This window comes from Lagenorhynchus albirostris, chromosome 11 (assembly GCF_949774975.1).
Source record: "Lagenorhynchus albirostris chromosome 11, mLagAlb1.1, whole genome shotgun sequence".
NCBI classification, from domain to species: Eukaryota; Metazoa; Chordata; class Mammalia; order Artiodactyla; family Delphinidae; genus Lagenorhynchus; species Lagenorhynchus albirostris.
In genome coordinates, this window is record NC_083105.1 from 47,554,129 (window position 1) to 47,559,495 (window position 5,367).

General features: G+C 42.1%; 1 pseudogene; it reads right to left on the reverse strand.

Moving 5' to 3' along the window:
* Window positions 1-1,620: 1,620 nt before the first annotated feature.
* LOC132529061 (large ribosomal subunit protein uL23-like) lies at window positions 1,621-2,251 on the reverse strand (annotated as a pseudogene).
* Window positions 2,252-5,367: the final 3,116 nt, after the last annotated feature.

A 5,367-nucleotide genomic window follows, 5' to 3' on the forward strand; every position in this document is an offset into this window, starting at 1 on the left:
TGCCACATTCATTTGCTCATTAAAGAAATGTTATCATAAGGTAGTATACTAAGTATCCTGGGAACTTAGGCCAGAAAGAGATTGCTTCTGACTGAGGTAGACAGGGAGATTTCGAGGAGAGAGTCGAATTTCAGATATATTTTAGAAAATGGCTAAGGTTCCTGTGGGCACACATGGGGAAAAGCTCATGAATAATAATAACTCATGATGGTAGAGAACATAAGGGAGGTTCAGAAAAGGGCATCCAACAGGGGTGGATTGAAAGACAGCACAAATGTAGGGAAGAATAGGGAGAGAAGGGTAAAAAGGAAGGTTGAAACTGTATATCGAAGAATTTGAAAGGGATGCTAAGGAGTTTTAACTTCAATAACAGGTTTTGACATCGGAATAATTTGGTCAAAAATGTTATGGAGAAATAAACTGGCAGTAATAATGCAGATTAGCTTGGAAAAGCCTGTCTGAAAGCAAATATGTTTATTAAGAAAAAGAGATTATGTTAATTACTTCATGGGAATTCCCTGGTGGTCCATTGGTTAAGAATCCTCCTGCCAATGAAGGGGACATGGGTTCGACCCCTGGTCCGGGAAGATCCCACATGCTGCAGAGCAACTAAGCCTGTGCACCACAACTACTGAGCCAGTGATCTAGAGCCCGCGAACCGCAACAACTGAGCCCACGTGCCACAACTACTGAAGCCCATGCACCTAGAGCCCCTGCTCCGCAACAAGAGAAGTCACTGCAGTGAGAAGCTTGAGCACCTCAATGAAGAGTAGCCCCCGCTCGCAGCAACTAGAGAAAGCCCGTGTGCAGCAACGAAGACCCAACGCAGTTAAAAATAAATAAATAAAATTTTAAAAAACAAGGTAATTTTTATTATAGTTATTATTATATAAAAGTAAGTGTAATTAAAATACACTGTGTCTCAGCAGTGAACAGTATTTACATGAACATAACAATGTAAACATGAACATTGAAATAATCAAAACTCCTATATTGAGAGGATAGAAGTACAGAGAAAGATGACTTCTCTTTTATGCTGGTTGAGTTTAAGTTATACCTGATGGGACTCCAGGTGGAAATGTCAAAAAGCTATAGGATGTCAAGCTAGAGGTACACATTTTTTTAGCAATCTGCTTGAGCTGTGAATGTGGGTAAGATTACTAAAGCGGACAGTGTAGAGACCAAGTTGAAGACAAACAGCAGACCTCTTTACAGTCCAATGAAAGCATTCAATAAAGATGTAAATAAGCAGTTAGAGGGAGAGGTACTTGAAATAAGAAACTTTATGGAAGAAAGGGGAAAAGACATTCTTGAAAAAGGTGTAATAATATAAAATATTTCAGAAAGCTCAAGGAAGATGAACAAAGTCTCTTGGTTTTGTTTTTTATTCTTTATTTTTATTATTATTATTTTTTTGCGGTACGCGGTCCTCTCACTGTTGTGGCCTCTCCCGTTGCGGAGCACAAGCTCTGGACGCGCAGGCTCAGCGGCCATGGCTCACGGGCCCAGCCGCTCCGCGGCATGTGGGATCTTCCCGGATGGGGGCACGGAATCCGTGTCCCCTGCATCGGCAGGCGGACTCTCAACCACTGCGCCACCAGGGAAGCCCTATTCTTTATTTTTTAAATATGGGTGAAAAGGTATATTTAGAATTAGCCATCTGGACTCAGTTTAGATGATCCCAATTTTGTTGGCAATATTCAAGGCACCATAGTCAGGAGCCAGTGGAACATATGCCTTCTTCTTTCCTTTAGGCCTGATGAGAGTGTTGACCTTGGCCACATCAGTGTCACAGAGCTTCTTCACAGCCTGTTTGATCTGGTGCTTGTTGACCTTGACATCCACAATGAACACAAGCGTGTGTTATCTTCTATCTTCCTTATGGCTGACTCAGTGGTCAGGGTGACCTTGATGATGGCGTAATGGTCAAGCTTGTTTCTCCTGGGTGTGCTCATCTGAGGGTATTTGGGCTGCTTTTTGAGCTGCAGTGTCCTAGGCTGTTGGAAGTTGGATGACATTCCCTTCTTCTCTTTTATTGTGGCTGTGGATGTCTTTCATCACTGCCTTCCTCGCCTTCAAAGCCTTTGGCTTTAGGAGGGTAAAGAGCAGGGACTTCCGTCTTTGCTTTCGGCACCATCTTCCTGAAAAGCCAAAGGCTCTTGGTTTTCGTGGTAAGGAAGTCACTAGTGACCTACTGAAGAGTTTCGTTCGGTGGCGGGGGGAAGAAGAATTAGGGAATAGGGTAAAAGGCAGCAATATGAGAGTCTTAAAAACTTCTTGGCATTACATGGGGCCAAAGTATCACTCCAGGCATTGGTTATTTACTGATTGGAAAAAAAGTGTATCATAACTTAACAGTGGGAAGATCTGGCTGTTGCCTCCTTAAATCAGTAATTAACATTAGCATCACTAAAAGTGAGACAGTTAGAAGTGATGTGCATAAAATGTGATGCAATATAAAGCACACAGCACTAACTATGAATATTCCCAACAAAAATATTTAACTTGAAATCAGCCTTTATATCTCATCTCCATTTTACAGAAAATACAGGGGTAGATGAACATCTAATGACACCAAACAATCAGACAAATCCAGAAAGTGGGACATTAAATAGGGACAATGGGCCCAGTCTCTTCAACAACTCAATGACATAAAAAGAGGGTGGGAAGCACTGTTGAAATCAAAAGAGAATTAAGCCATCCTAAGCAATGCATCGTCTTTAATTGAATTTTACTTGAAAAAGACAGCTGTAAAACACATTTTTTGAGATCACTGGGAAAATTTAAATATGATGTGTTATATAAAATGAAGGCTTTATTATTAGTTTTGCTAATTGTGATGATGATATTTTTTTTTCTGTACGCTAAACCTAACCCGTACTGTAACCCTCACCCTAACACTATCCCGTACCCTAAACCATACCCTACTCCTAACCCGTACCCTAACCCTAACCCGTTACCATACCCTAACCTATGATGATATTTTTAAGAGATGCATTCTAAAGTTTTTAGGGGTGAAATGTCAAGATGTCTATCATTTGATTTAATATTTCAGGAGAGGAAAGATGAAGAAAATATGGTCAATTGTTAAATCTGGGTGCAAGAATATAGGTATCTATTATGGTATTCTACTTTTCTGTATGCTTGAAAATTAAAATAAACTTAGTGGTAAAAAGAAAGTGATGAAGTAGTAGCTTGAGGCAATAACTGAGTCCAGGTTGCTTTTACTGTGGACATGTTTGCAAGCAAAAGGGAAGGAGGAAATACAGAGAGAGAGAGAGGAACAGATGGAGCAAAGCCAAAGAAGAAATGGGATAGGATGGAATATAAGGACACGTGAAGAGTTTAGACCCAGAAAGGAAGATCAACACCTATTCCTCGGAGACAAGAGGGAGAAAAAAATAATGAGTGAAGAGATGAGAACTTTCTCAAGCGGAGATAGCCAAAGTGGGGAATGGCCTTCCACTGGGGGAAAGCTAAAGGCAAACTAAGAATAGTGAAGGTAGATTTGGGAACTTGAGGAGAATGAGAAAGTTCTGGAAATGCTGCTGGGTAAATTCTGTAGGGATGCACTTCTGAAGAGAGGTGTTACCCAGATGATGTTAGATAGCATCTATTTATAGTACACCCAGTCTGCATGATTTTATAATTTCCTTCAGGCATGCTCCTCAACCTGGAAATGGAAGAAAAACCAGAGAATGCTAGCTCTTTCCTGAAGTGGAAGAAGGGAAGGTGACAATCCCACAAATCAAATAGGTGAGTGTAGGTGTTCCTAGGTTTTTAATAAGCCTGTACATAACTAGCCGCTCATAGGAAACACCCTGTGTGGGGCTTTGAGTCCCCACAAAGACAGGAAGGATATTAATAGACTAGCACAAGAAGGGATGAAGAGGCTAGGAAGTCATGTCTGCTGTGAGTGAAGTTGTGGGACAAGTAGAGGGAATGACAAGTAGTAGTCATGACAGAGAGCAGAGAGGGTGAACGTTTGAAGAACAAAATTCCAAGTGGTGTTGAGGTCTCAGGTATGGCCATACCAATTCATGACTGAAGTAGAAACTAGTCAGCCAAGGGACTTCCCTGTGGTCCAGTGGTTAAGAATCTGTCTTGCAATGCAGAGGACACTGGTTTGATCCCTGGTCAGGGAACTAAGATCCCACGTGCCGCGGGGCAACTGCACACCACAACTACTGAGCTCACCTGTTCTGGAGCCCACGCACCACAACTGGAGAGAAGCCTGCGTGCTGCAACAAAGAGCCTGCACGCCACAACAGAAAGATCCCACGTGCTGCAACTAACACCCAACGCAGCCAAAATAAATAAATAAATATTTTAAAAAAAAGAAAACTAGTCAGCCAAGTTATTAGAGGAAAATGCACTTGGATGTAGTTGGCAGCCTCTAAGATCGCCCCCGAACATCCTCCTGCTACTTGCACCCTTGTGTAATCCCTCCCCTTGAGTGTAGATTGGATTTAGTGACTTACGTCCAACAAATAAAATAAGGCAAAAATAATGGACTGTCATTCCTGAGATTACAGAAAGACTCTGGCTTCCATCTTGCCTCCCCTTTCTTACTTTTTCACTTGTTCGCTCTATGAAGTCATATTGTGAGCTGCCCAATGGAGAGACCAACCAGGCAAGTAACAGCCCGTGAAGACACGAGGCCCACCATAAGTCACACGAGTGAGCTTGGAGTGGCTCCTCCCCAGCCCAGCCTTAGATGACTACAGCGCCAGCTGACACCTCGATTGCAGCCTTATGAGAGACCCTGAGCTACAAGATCCAGATAAGTCTTAACCAGATTCCTGATGCACAGAAACTGTGAGATAGTAAATGTCTGTTATTTTAAGCCAGTAAGTTGGGATGATTTTATATGCAGTCATAGATAACTAATACAACGGGTATTGATATCTTACGGATAACAGGAGACAAGATAGAAAGGAAAACTGTTTGCCACGAGCAGCGGTCATCATAAGGATGTAAAGCAGAGCTTCTCCAACTCTGATGTGTACACAAATCACTTGAGAGTCTTGTTAGAATTCCGATTCTGATTCAGTAGTTCTGGCACCTGAGGGTCTATAGTTCTAACAGGTTCACAGGTGATGTTAATGCTGTTAGTCCTTTGAGAAGTAGGGATCTAAAGGATCAGCAGAGATACTGATTTTCTGATAGCAGTATGGGGAAAAGGTGAGTCAGGAGAGTCCAAATCAATATGCTTGTGTAGGGGGTCAAACTGTTCAATAAAACAAGGAAGCAGGCTAAAGCATACAGAAGCCAGGGCCTAAGATGAGGCCAGAGAATAACAGAAGGATCAAATGAGTAGATCAGTCTGTGAGAAAACGTAAAGCATCAAGTATTGCGTACGACTGG